This window comes from Narcine bancroftii, chromosome 4 (genome assembly GCF_036971445.1).
Source record: "Narcine bancroftii isolate sNarBan1 chromosome 4, sNarBan1.hap1, whole genome shotgun sequence".
NCBI lineage: Eukaryota > Metazoa > Chordata > Chondrichthyes > Torpediniformes > Narcinidae > Narcine > Narcine bancroftii.
In genome coordinates, this window is record NC_091472.1 from 94,489,637 (window position 1) to 94,504,180 (window position 14,544).

At 39.9% G+C, this 14,544-nt stretch overlaps 1 protein-coding gene and 1 long non-coding RNA gene across 2 annotated transcripts in view; both read left to right on the forward strand.

Annotated features, from left to right (window-relative positions):
- Nucleotides 1-14,544, forward strand: part of agpat4 (1-acylglycerol-3-phosphate O-acyltransferase 4 (lysophosphatidic acid acyltransferase, delta)) — a 287,637-nt gene that overhangs the window by 20,725 nt on the left and 252,368 nt on the right. The gene's annotated exons all lie outside the window — the stretch shown is intronic.
- The window catches only part of LOC138760840 (uncharacterized), a 59,525-nt gene that overhangs the window by 299 nt on the left and 44,682 nt on the right, over nt 1-14,544 (forward strand). The gene's annotated exons all lie outside the window — the stretch shown is intronic.

Sequence of the window (14,544 nt, forward strand, 5' to 3'; positions counted from 1 at the left end):
CTGTATTACAGTTCTTGATGTTAACATGCAAAACTTCTGAAGAAATCTTTTATGCCTCTTTTCACTATATTTCAGCACTGAAGTGTAGAACTATTCATTTTCTCAAGTCTTGTATTGTCTTGGTCATTGAAAATATCAAGTTTGCAAAATTAGAGCTCAAATTCTATGCAAACACTGGGAGACTGAGATTTGTAACTACATTAGCAAGCGACAGAGTTGTATTGTATGCCATTTGTCAAATACCACATTGGCTTTTTGCACCTAGGGAAAAAAATACAGGATAGCACGGGGATGTAGAAAGGGGAGTGCCCAGGCTGTGTAGAGAAGGAGAGACTAGGTTTATATTAACCCGCTGAAATTGCTGTCTATGTTGCTGGTTTGTAGATGAAAAGAACATCGGAATTTAGTTAGCAGGTTAGTCAGTTTCTGTCAAAAGAGAAACAGTTAATGACAACCTGAAATATTTGCTCTTTCTCCTTCCACTGATGCTGCCTGACCTGTTGAGCTTTTACAGCATTTTCTGATTTTATTTCAGATTTAAATTATCTATGGTTTTTTTAAACTTGCAAACCTTGTGTCATACTTTGGAAGTTTAAAGGCTTCAAAATGCTTTTTCGTGATTCTTAAAATTTCACTTTTTAACACAAATTTGGATTGACAGCAATGGGTTTTACAGGTGACAGTTTTCTTGAAAATTGAGCTGAGAACCGGGGTTGCCAGAAATTGGTCCTGTACCCGGTGATGGAGAACTCTGGAACAAAACAGATGAAGTTGGTGAATTGTTGGCTTTGCTTCTAAATGTAATATGACATTATAAACTTCTATAAAACATCTTTTCCAGAATGGGCAAAGAGGAATTATATTTTATTTTGGAATCTGATGCTGACAAGAAAATACAAGTCTGGTTCATATTTTAAATGGGCTGTGTGACAATTGGGAGTTGGTGATCCTCCTGACGGGGAGACAGAGACAAATGTTCCACCTCCGGTTAGATGCAAAATGCATGCTCCATGAGATTGTGATTTGTTCATAAAATATAATAAAATACAATAAAATAAACATCACATGGTACCAGGAGTGGAGTATGAGCAGGAGACATGGAAAGTGTGACGCCTCCTGATACTGTGAATGTTGACCATGAGTGGCTGTTGTTCATGCTGTACCTGCAAACCATTGGACTCAATAATAAACCAGATGCATGGAAGATTGTACTGCTTCTTACCGTGGGACCTCAAGCACTAGAGGTTTTTAATATGTTTTTTTTGCTGAGGCAGATGACCAAGGCAAGTTCGACAAAGCTGTTGAGATATTTGATGAACACTGATCAACAAAGAAAAATTAAATGTTCAAGAGGAAAGTGCTTCACTTGCACACACAGCTCCAGGGAGAGAACTTTGATACTTTTTTAACAGACTTGAAATTGAAAGCAAGAACATGCAATTTTGGATCGCTGCAAGATTCAATGATCCATGATCAAATTGTGTTTGGAATTATTGACAAGAAAATGAGAGAGGTTGCTATGGGAGACTGGGCTTACCTTTGCTGGAGCCGTGAATTAGCTCTGCAGCATGCAAAAAAGTTCAGTGAGAGTGCAAGGGCTAGTGAAAATTAAGACAGTCATAGCCACAGTGTCTGGACACACATAAACAGAGAACGAGACATAGAAAACAGCAAAAAGACAGAGAGACATTCATGACGTGGCACTCAAAATGCACCAAAACAATGCTGAGCCTGTGGAAAAGTCTGTACCAAATGCAAAGGACAGAATCACTGCAAAGCAATGTTTTCCAAAGGAAAACAAAACAGAAGTGGAAGTGTGCACACTATAGAAGAAATTTTGTTCAGTTCAAGGCCTACAATGGACAGTGCATTGACATGAAAGGTACATATAGACTCATGGTGAAAGTTAACAGTAAAGAGCATCACCTCATGTCCCAGATGAACATGACTCACTGCTTGGTGACAAGGCATATGAAAACTTTGTCCTATTCAAGAAGGTGTACCACATTAACAGTGCCAATGCACAAAACAGCACAGAGGAAATAATGGATCAATTTCCAGACATCTTCAAGGGGTTTGGTGTTCTACCATTCACCTATAAGATACAGTTAAAGAAGGATGCACAGCCAGTAGTGCATACCCCAAGGTGGGTTACAGCATCACTAAAAGAACAGCTCAAGCAGGAACTTGACTGAATGACGTTAAGTGAAGGAGCCCATAGAATGGGTGAATTCAATTGGGTGTGTCAAAAAGAAGAAAGGGGACCTACATGTGTGAATGAACCCGAAAGACGTGAATGCCAATATAAAGAGGGAACATTACCAGATTCCATCCAGAGATGAAATTACAAGTGGGATGGCCGGGCCAAAGTTTTTCACCAAATTGGATGCATCCCAGGGCTTCTGGCAATTAAAACTGCACAAAGAGAGCACAAAACACTGTACATTCAGTAAACCATTTGGCTGATACTCCTGTCGGAGGATACCATCTGGAATTTCCTCAGCTCCTGAAGTGATCCACAGGAGAATGGAGCACATCATAGAAGGCATAAATAGGGTACGTGTGTACATGGATGGCATGATCCTATAAGGATCCACACAGGTGCAACCCATTGAGAGGCTCATCAAAGTGCTACAACACATCCAGAAGTATGGATTAAAGTTAAATAGTGCAAAATTTCATTTTGGTGTGAGGGAATTCACCTTTCTGTGAGATAACCATATAACAGTTATAGCACAGAAACAGGCCAGTTCAGCCCTTCTAGACCATGCCGAACACCTTCTCCCACCATTAATGATCCATACCCAGCCCATAACCCTCCACACCTCTCTTGTCCATATTATACCTATCCAGCTTTTCATTAAATATTAAAATCAAACCCACATCTACCTATTTGGCTGGAAGCTCATTCCACACTCCCACCACCCTCTCATATTTTCCATAAACTTTTCCCCCTTCAATCTCAATCCATGTCCTCTTGTTTGAATCTCCCCCATTCTCAATGGAAAAAGCCTGTCCACATTGACTTTATCTGTCCCCTTCATAATTTTAAATACCTCTTTCAAATCTTCTAAGCTCCAGGGAATAAAGTCCCAACCTGCTTAACCTTTCCCTGTAACTCAAACCCTGAAACCCAGGCAACATTCTTGTAAACCTCCTCTGCACTCTCTCTATTCTGTTTATATCCTTCCTGTAATTCGGTGACCAAAACTGCAATCAATATTCCAAATTTAGCTTCACCAATGCCTTATGCAACTTCAACATGACATTCCTGTATTCAATACTCTGATTTATGAAGGCCAACATACCAAATAGTTTCTTCACCACCCTATCTACATGTGACTTAACCTTCAGGGAATTATGTATCAAAATTCTTAAATCCCTTTTTTCTACTGCACTCCTCAATAGTCTACCATTTAACATGTATGACCTTTGCTGATTAGTCCTACCAAAATGTAGCACCTCACATTTATCAGTATTAAACTCCATCTGCTATCTTTCAGCCCACTCTTTTAACTGTCCTATATCCCTCTGCAAGTTTTGATAACCTTTTTTACTGTTCACAACACCATCCATCTTCATAACATCTGCATACTTACTAACCCAATTTACCATCCCATCATCTAGATCATTAATATATATGACAAACAACAATGACTCAGTACCGATCCCTGAGGCACTCCACTAGTCACCTACCTCTAATTTGACCAATAATTTTCCACCACTTCTCTCTATCATCTCCCATCCAACTATTGTTGAATCAGTTTCACTACTTCAACATAATACCTAATCCTTGAACCTTCCTAACTAAACTCTTATGAGAAATTTTGTCAAAGGCCTTAATAAAGTCCACATAGACACATCCACAGCCTTCCCCTCATCAACATTCTTAGTAGCCTCCTCGAAAAACTCTATATAAGATTTGTTAAACGTGATCTACCACGCACAAAACTGTCTTGACTACTCCTAATAAATCCCTGTCTTTCCAAGTAATTTTATATACCATCTATAAGAACAATTTCCATCAATTTACCCTCTACCGACATCAGATTTACAGACCAATGATTAAAAGCTTTACTTTTGGAGCCTTTTTGAAACAGCGGAACAACATGAGCCACCCTCTAATCCTCCGGCATCTCCCTGTGCCCAGTGATATTTTATATATTTCTGTCAGAGCCCCCACTATTTGTACATTAACCTCCCTCAGGGTCCTAGGGAATATCTTGTCAGGACAGAGATTTATCCACCTTTATTCTCTTTAAAATAGCCAATACTACTTCCACATTAATCTGTATATAAGCTTCAGACCCACTGCCAAAAAAGGCATTTGAAAGTGCTGGGAATGATCAGTTTCTTTGGTAAATTCATACCAAACCTGTTTTCCCAAACAATGTACCTGAGGAAGTTGTTATGTGACAAAGGTGAATTCAAGTATACGCCCAAACACTAGGAAGAATGGGATAACTGAAGACCATTCTAACTACAGAATCAGTGCTTTTGATGTTCTTTGATGCATCCAGAAAGACAAAAATATATATGGACACTTCAAAAGATTGAATAAGTGCCATAACACTTCAAGCTGAGGGAGAAGATTGGAGGCCAGTTGTGACCACATCTGAGTGTAGATATGTGGAGGTAGAGAAAGAGTGTCTAAGACTGGTCTATGGACTCAAGAAATTCCACAGTTATGTGTATGGTCTACCAACATTCGTGGTAGAAACAGACCATAAGCCATTAATGCCATAATCATGAAAAATCTCAGTGAGATGTTGCCACAAATCCAAAGGCTGATGATGAAGCTACAAAGTTATGACTGAATTGGTGTACACACCAGGGAAACTTATTGTGCTGGCTGATGCCTTGTCCAGGGCAATGGCATAGAGTGAAGCACACAATTTGAGTTCCACAGAGACAGATGTGAATCTTCACTTGAACCTGATCACTGAATCTCTTCTTATATATGACTATGACATGCAATTGCAGCTGAAGCAGAAAAGGTCATAGTTTTACAGAAGGTCATCAATAATTTAAACGAAGGATGGCCTAGAGGTGAATGTCAGCCATACATGAGCTGAATCTTGTCAGTTGGCTTCTACTCAGACAGAGCAGAATTGTCATTCCTTAATCACTTCATCAAGATATGGTGAAAAGGCTGCATGAGGAGCACCTTGGAATGGAAAAATGTGAGAGGGCAGCCAGAACTGCTGTTTATTGGCCAGAGATAAATGCTGACATTGACAGGATGGTCGCAACCTGTGAGACCTGTCTGAAACATCACAAAAACCAGCCAAAGGAACCCATGGTCATAACTGACTTACCAGAGGAGTCGAGGAGCCATGGCAGAAAGTTGGGACTGATTCGTTCCGCATGGATAGAAGGAATTGCCTGCTGATTATTGACTATCCTAATATTGTGTTGCTTCATAACATGTCTACTTCCTGCATGATCAAATATATGAAATCAATCTTTGCAAGACAAGGAATTCCTCAAATTGTCTAGAGTGACAATGGACCATGCTACAGTTGTAGAGAATTCCATAACTTTGCAGAAGCGTATGATTTTCAACATGTATCCCCAGTCAAACGGTAAAGCAGAGAAAGGAGTTCACTTAGTTAAACAGCTGCTCATGAAAGCACAGGACAGTGGCTTAGATCCTTATCTAGCTTTGGTGAGTTATCGAGATTCACCACTTGAACATGGCATGTCACCCACTGAGCTCCTGATGGGACGTAGTCTACGCACCAAGGTGTCTAATGGAAACAAAAACATCTGTAAAGGAGACAAAAAGCAAAGTGTGACAAATCAGCAAGAAGCTTAGGGCCACTGGCACAACACAACACAGTGAGACTCAAGAGATTCCAACACTTGGGGCAAGAAGGCCATTGTTCTGGAGGAAGTAAATCCTAGATCCTACACTAACAGAACAGAGGATGATCAAATACTGAGGAGGAATCAAAAGAGTCTGCTGAAAATGCAAGTGACGCTGCAAGAACAGATAAATTCAGAGGATCCAGTCTGTACTGCAACAGAGGTAACACCACCAGTGCTAGACTGTCGTGGACAAGCAGAGCTGACACATGCACCTGTGCTAAGACGATCCATGTGTGTTATCAAAGCCTCTGACAGGCTGAATCTCTAAAAGAAAAGGAACTGCACACTTAAAATGTTTGCCCTGCTGATGTTTGTGTTTAACTTTAAATTGAAATGAATACTGTGTTAGTGTGTCATGTTGTTCGATTAAACATCTTAAGGAAAGGGGATGTGGTGATTTGGAGTTGGTGATCCTCCTGACCATGAGAGGGAGACAGAGATGAATGTTTCACCTTGGGTTAGATTCAAAATGGATTCCCCATGAGGTTGTGATTTGTTAATGAAATAAAATTAATATGAAAGGATTCAAGTTTCTTTATTACAATAAAAGAAACATCACAGGCAGCAGGCTAACAATTGTAATCAACAAACAAGCCAACCTAAAGCTATTCCCGAAGTCTATCAGTCTTTGAACTGACCCGGAATCAATCTGCAGAGCACGTCTAAAAAAAATATGTAAATTAGCCAGACCAAGAGCCAGTCGGAAAATGGAAGATGACTTCAAAGGCTGGAAATTTTGAACATGTCAAGAAAATGCTGGAAACAGTCTGTAGAGATAGGAAAAGAGAGTTACTGTCTCAGTCCAACAGCCCTTCATTAGAAGCAGCGTCCTCACTCTAAAATGTTTACCTCAGATTTTTTAAAATCTCTTGAAGCTTCTTCCAATTATTGTCCAACATGTAGGAGCACTGCTTTATCAGCTAAAGGAGATTTCCATGCCCATGTTTGAACTGATACTATAAAGGATTTGGTGTGAATGTTGAGGTCTCCTACGCCTGTTCCCTTCAACTTGAATACCAATGTAATGGTGTATCTTTTTCGCATTGGGACTATGCACATTCAGTGATTGTGAGGGAGCAGACTGGCAGATATTCTCCAATATATAATTCTGTGTGTACAACACTCAGTTTGTTGCTTCTCCAGAGAAAGCCAGGGAGTGGAGCTGAGTGGGAGATGAATCTGCTCATGATTAGAATGGTGGAGCAGACTCCATGAGCCAATGGCCTTACTTCTGCTCATATATCTTGTGACCTTGTGAACTCTCCCAGTTGAGACATCACACTTTTAGGAAGAGGACTTTGGAGGGCCAACAGGGCAGGAAACAACTTTGCATATCCACATTGTGTACAAAGGTCCTATTGAATATCAACACCATCCAACCTTTCATCATTTAAAAATCATCTGCTTCTCTGATTTGTTCACCATATATTTCCACATTACACCTGCCTCCTCATTTCACATTCACTTGTCTATATCACCCTGGTCTATTTATATCCTCCTGTTGATAACTCCCCTGGGCTAAGTCATTGATATAGATTGTGAATAACTCAGACCCAAGCACTGAATCTTGTGGTACCCCATTTATCACATGCTATCAATCCAAGAAAGGGCACATTTTTTCCCCATTCTGCTCACTGTCTAATAAACAATTCTCAATTGATATGTATATTATCCATAATTCCATGTGCTCTAACCTTGCTGACCAACACTCGTGTATGGAACCTATTGAAAGGCTTCCAAAAATCTAAATACATCATATTTTCTGGCTCCCTTTCATTAATTTACTCATCATTTCCTTAAAGAACACTGTAAAGAACACAGTCACAATAAAAGATTTTGGCTTGAAGTATTGAGCTTTCTTTTTCTCCCGATGATGCTGCTGACCAGCTGAGTTCCTCCACAGAATGTGTTTAGCAATGTGCTGTCAGTTCCCTGGTTTCTCACTCCTTGTTCTTGTGGTGATATTTCCAACCTTTCAAAGCCCAAGAACAATTGCTGAATGTGGAGAATTTTGCAAAATGATAACCAGACTCTTTCATCATCTTTCTCAAAATTCTGGAATGTGAATGTGAATGCTTTTTGTCTCATGAACTTCTCTAATAGATTTTTCTCTTTACCACTAATTATTTAATTCAGCTCATCCTCCCTATACCCTTGGTTCTCTAGTCATTCAGCAGATATGTTTGTGACTCCTTTCATGAAGACAGGAAGACTTCTAAAAATATATTTGCAACTTTCTTCTTCCCCATTATAAATTGACCCACTTCTGTCTATGGACCCACATTTGCCCTTGGTTGTCTTTTCCTGTTTACATTCCTAAAAACTCCTTGCCAGTCTATGTTCATGTTCCGTTTTACCTTCCATTAACAATCGTATGTCCCTTTTTAAGTGTTCCTCCAATTCTTGGCTTCATTGGCATTTCACACAGCTTACAAGCCTCTTCCATGAATTTACTACAGTACTACCTTTAATTTCCCCTCTATTCCACAGATTGGCCACTTATTGCCCTCCGTATGATTCAAAGTGAAATACATTTCCTACAAGTTCTGCAATGTTTCTTTCAATGCCTGCCATTGCTTTTCATCAACAAGGTTTTCAAGGTATTCCCCCGGTCAGTCACACTCAACTCTCCTCTTGAACACAGTTTACTTTTCCTCTTTTTATTTTTGAGCCTTTAGTTTCTGATTGAACAATATCACTTTCAAACATAGCGTTTTAAAAAAAAACTTCTAGCCACTCTCCCAAAAGGCTCCATTTACCAAAAGGGCTAAAATAGTAGTTTTCTTTGTTGGCTCCTCAACATACTTATCTAGAAAACCATCTCTACTATATTCCATGAATTCATCCACCACCTTTATTGCCACAAAATTAACTCCTGCAGTCTCCATGTAAGTTATAGGTTCCCAACAAAAGTGGTGGAAATCTGAAGGAAAAAAATGTTTGAAATACTCAGCAGATTGAGCAGCAGATGTGAAGGAGAAACAGTTAACATTTCAGTTCTGGGATCTTCACCATTAGCCAACCTTTAAATAACTTTGATGTTTTTTGCCCTTTTTTGTTTCTTAGCTTGGCCTGAATGGAGTCAAATTCTACACTGCACTGATGTCATCCTTTATTAATAGCTTAACTCCACCTCTGTTTGTTTTCCATCTCTTTGAAATTGCAGCTCTTCCTTTCCTCTTTAGCCATATTTCCATGGTATTGTTTACTACTTCTATGAGCTGTCCCATTTGTTGCAAATTCCATGAGCATTTTGATAAAGCACCTTTTAATTGTGCCTCTAACATTCTAGATTTTTACTTTCATTGCTATTTGTTATTGTTTATTCTCCCTATTTTCCAATTGCTTTTCCAATTTCCCCTTCCTTTTCCAATTTCCCCTTCCTGCTCTCTCTGCTTCTTTCCTTTCTGAATTATCTTTAAGGTACCCATCTTCCTGCCAAGCTGGTTTAACTCTTCCCCAGCAAAATCACAGCATATTCCTGCTGATACTGGTCATAATCCTGCTGAGGTCTAATAGCTGGAGAATTATTTAATCATTGCTACACCGCTGAAGCAGGACCTTCTGCCCATCAAATCTAGCCTGGCCACCATCTATCCATTAACACAATAAGACATAGGAGCAAAATTAAGCAATTCAGCCCATCGCCCCTGCCCTACCATTCCATCTTGGCTGATTTACTATACTTTTCAAAGTTATTCTCCTGCCTGCTATCCATAACCCTTGATTCACTTCCTAATCAAGAACTTATCCACCTTCGTCATAAATATACACCATGACTTGGCCTCTGCATCCATCTGTGGCAATTAATTCAATTCCTTCTTATCTCTGTTCTAAAGGAGCATTCACATTGATCCCATTATTTATTCTCCCCTCAACTCCCTAAGTTTTTGAGATCTACTGCGTGTCCTGCTGAGTGTCTACAACACTTTTGTGCATTAAACTACAGTCCAGCTGTTTAACCTCTGTCCCAATTTCCTAACTCTGGCTGGAGAACCTCATTCCTTTTTCTGACTATTGTGACAGATTATGTTATATTTTATATTATGTATAGATATGTTTTTGGAAGATAAATTGTGGGGGTTTTTTTTTAGTTAGGTCACAAAAAGATCCAAACACTTCACCACACAGATCTCATTTAAAATGCCGGAGCTCTGCTCATGTCAGACAGTCCAGACTCCCAGTGCTTTGCTAAAGGACGTGTGAATTTCTATTGCTGCTGTGCTTTGGGGTCCTCGAGGCCTGTCACATTATGTTGTTGGTATTTATTTGGGCCAAAGGCTCCTCGCTGCTTATTTGGAGTCATTAATTGATATTGCTGACTCTGACATCAGGGGCCCAAAGAACCATCAGAAACCTCTGTCCTGTCCCCACCCTCACATTGAATTCCCCTGTCACCACTGCTTCTTCATTCCCTCCTGCTGAGCTGCTTAAGATGTCATGCTGTGGGCTCTGCTTGACCTTCCTCAAGGAACATTATCCCTACCACGATACAAAAGAGATAACCTGTTCATTCAAGAGCCGACAGCTTCTCATCTGCCTATCGGTCACCAATTCCCTCTTTGGCTGCACATTCCTAAACTGCAGTTGGAACACCATCAGTCTGCTTTCCATGAGGTTGTGAACCTCACCGACTCACCACCATGACCTCAGCTGCCAACCCAGCTCTAAAACTCGGACCTCAAACCTAAGTCACTTCCTTCACATGTGGTTGTCTCAGACACTGGAAATGTCAACAACTTCCCACAAGCCACAGCTTGCACATTCCATATGGCTGAGCTGCACATCTTTGTCCTTGTAACTTAAAGGCGAAGAGATTGGGGGAATACTTACTTGCCTTGCCAACCATCATTGTTTTTCGCAGTTTGCCCCTGGAATGAAAAAGGTTGAGGGGTGACCTTTTTGATGCATATAAAATCATGAGGGGCATAGATAAGGTGAATGGTTCTTTTTCCATTTCAGGGGAGTCTAAAACTAGGTTAAAGGAAAAAGATTTAAAAGGGATCCAAGGGGTATGTTTTTCCACATGGAGGGTGGTGGGTATGTGGAACGAGGTATCAGAGAAGCTGCAGAGGTGGGTAAATTGTAATGTTTAAAATCTATTTGGACAGATATGTAGATGAGAAAGATTTAAAGGTATATGGTCCAAATGTGGGTTATCTAGACCAGCCAGTTAGATAATTTTATCGGGATGGACAAGTTGGGCTGAAAGGCTTGTGTCTTTATCATCAAACTCTGTGACTATCAAACGGAATGCCAATGTGGAGTGCCTGGTATTGACTCCACTTACTGTCAGCCCAACCGTCACCAAAGCCTACACTCTTAAAGTTACTGTGTCCAAACCACAATATATTTTCTTAGTTTCACAATTAGTGGGGCATCAGTTGCCTGCCTTCAATAGTCTGGTATTCATTAAGAACAGGATTCACATTTACAATGGAGAGTACCTCATAAGACTGTTTGTTTGCTCAACTCAGAGCTACAAAAATACACTAGAGTAACCAGATTTAAAATTAACTAGGCATAGTTAATGCATTAAAAATGAAATCCATTACTCTCTTGCTCACCAAAGGCTGTACTCTGAGGACCATGCATTCCAAAGATTGCAATGTCCAAATTAAGGTCATTGCTGAAGCTGGTCATTGCTGCCCTGAGGAATTCCTGAATGATATCCTGGGATGATCCAAGAATGGGAATCGCATGGTCCTTGCTAAATCAGAACTAGCAATAGGTGAGCAGATTACATTGGACAATAAATTTTTTCAAAAGGTTTGCTTCCTGGAAAAAACCCTGAAAATTATGAGAGACAATGTCAAGCTGAACACAAAGATAATTTCAGATTTGCTATATCACATAGGAAATTGGAGAAACATTAAATTATTTTATTGAATTTAAACTGTTTAATTCCTCAGGAATGATGCTGAGCCAAGCTTTCAGGTTGACTACACATGTTGCACAATGATTGAGAGGACCCTAGGGTTTGTCTTGGTCACCAATTTTACAACCAAAATCAAGCTTATAGGCTTTTAAAATAAATGCAGTCATGCAGCATCTTTGAGCCTTAAGGGTATACTCACCACAAATGTAACGGAATGTATCACAACTGTTGCGAAATTGACAAGACATTTCTGCTGTATTGAATCTTCCTTAGGACAATAAATGCTATTGTTAAATTCACTTCTTATGCTATTGCCTGAAGAACATGTGCATCAAAATGCATTCAACCTATAATCAATGTAATGCACAGCATCTGTAAATGTGAGCTGCGTTTGTAGCCTGTCTGTATTTATCCTGACTAGGATAACATTTGCATAGCACCTACAATGAGCGCTTGCCCAGGCATTCTTGAATTGACCAAAATACCTTGCTTTGTGGGCAATAAACTAGTAATTAACTTTACTATTAGACTGTTCATTTCTTTTTTCAGACTTAAGCAAAACAAATGACACAACCCATATTCTTTCAACCAAACTTGCAGATGTTGGAATCCCTTACTCTCTAAAAATATGACTGGAAATCACAAACATAGGTCATATTTTTTTTTAAAAATGGTATGTGATAGGAAAATGTTCAGGTGATTTTCGTGATCAGCAGCCCAAAATCCAGAAAATACATGCAGAAGCGTTCTGGAAGCAAAATCTTAATTGTCCAGTGTTATTGGAGAGTGCCAATTTACCAAAAGATGCTCATGATTGAAAGCAGACTGATTGGTGATTTAGTCAGCTTGAATGTGACCTGGTTTTTGTGAACAAGGTAATTTTTGACATTACAGGATAGATTTAGATGTTGTATTTGTACAGGAATAATTTGGCTGGATGCACTAAGTCACAAAGCAAATCCTCCGTTCTGTAGCCATGATGTCCTCTGGCCCTCCAATCCTTGCTGTATCCAGTGCTCTCAGATGCTTTTTGATATCATGTGGTCTGACTTGAAATGGCTGAGGACCACACATTGGAGGGTGCTGGTGGGGATCTCAGGAGGAAGCTGTTAGTGTTTAGTGTTCACATACTGGTTGCCACTACTACTGTTGCGGGATGGCGTGGAGTTGGGGGGGGGGGGGGGGGGAAGAGAGAAAGAGAGAGAGAGAGGTTGTTATATTTCTGTCAGGTTGACTACCAAACAGCAGTCCAAGCTATGTATATCCATTGAAGGCAACCAAGTGTGTGGAAACATACAACCCCCCCTGTTCCAGTTCTTTTTGATCTTGCTGAGACTGACCTCATTCTGGTAGAGAGTAAGGGATTCCAACATCTGCAAGTTTGGTTTTTGAAAGAATATGGGTTGTGTCATTTGTTTTGCTTAAGTCTGAAAAAAGAAGTGAACAGTCTAATACCAAAGTTAAGTAAACTTCTAAAAATAGGAAGCATTCTGATTCTTGGCAAGAATTGTACCATTAAAATATAATGAAGAGATGAGGAGTTTCCACTTTCATATCCCTTGGACCTTAAATCATTGTAGATATGCTGGTAATTAAGGCAGCATGATGTCATTGCCATGGTATGAGTAGTTACTAGGGAAGGTCTAAATTGACCAAATTAAAAGCAGGAAGTGCTGGAAACATTAAGGTCAGACAGGACCTATGAAAAGAGAAGCAGGTACCGTGTCAGGTTCTGAGCACTTCAACCTTAAATGGTAGATATGTTTCTCTTTCCCCCCCCACCAACCCCTTCATCCCACCCTCCTCCCCCCCACCCCCGCCCCCCCCACCATCCCAGATGTTGCCTGACCTGCTAAGTTTTCAGCAGTTTCTGGTTTTATCTCAGATTTCCAGTATCTCCAGCCTTTTTTGATTTCAAGTTACTCTGGATTTTTTTTACCAATTCCTTGTTATACCTGTTTGTGTACTTTCTTCCTTATGAATGAAAACATCAAAAATCCTCTATGCACCAACACTTGTTCATCTCCTACTGCTTAAAATATATTGCCTTCAAAGTTCAATATCCTTTCTCTGGTTTTTCAGCATTATGCAGAAAACTGAAAGGCATTCGTGATCATTTTGCAGTTATTTCAACCAAGTTTATTATCATCTGACTTTACATGTGCAACCAGAAAAAAACAGCACTTCTCCAGTCTTAGGTCCACTCAACAACACAAACCACAGCATATCAAAATCCCATTGATACAGAAAGATATCATATCAAATAAATATACCTAAATATTTTGGAATAATTACTTGTTTCATTCATAAAGTCCCAAGGTTATAGGACACTGTTCTTCAATCTCACAGCCTGTGGGGAGAAGCTATTTTGCACCCTGGCAGTCTTAATTTTGATGCTTTTGTACCTCCTTCCTGATGGATGTGGGTCAAAGATACTGTGTGATGGATGGTAGCGATCCTCAATATTTCTTTAATCCCTAGTTAAGAAACACTCCTGGTAAATGTCATCAATAGAGGAAAGGGAGACTCCAGTGATCTTCTTGGCCATTTTAACAATCCTCTTTATTGACTTCTGGACTGATTGCTTGGCACCTACAATAACACACAATGCTATAGCCTGAGAATACACTCTCAATTATCTTCCTGTAAAATGTTGTTCAGAAGGAGGGGTTGGTAGCCATGCCCCTCTCAACCTCCTTAAGAAGTGTAGGCACTGCTGCACCTTCTTGATTAATGAGGTGTTGTTGTGAGTCCTGGATCAGGTCATATGTTTATACCCAGACCAAGAAACTGTG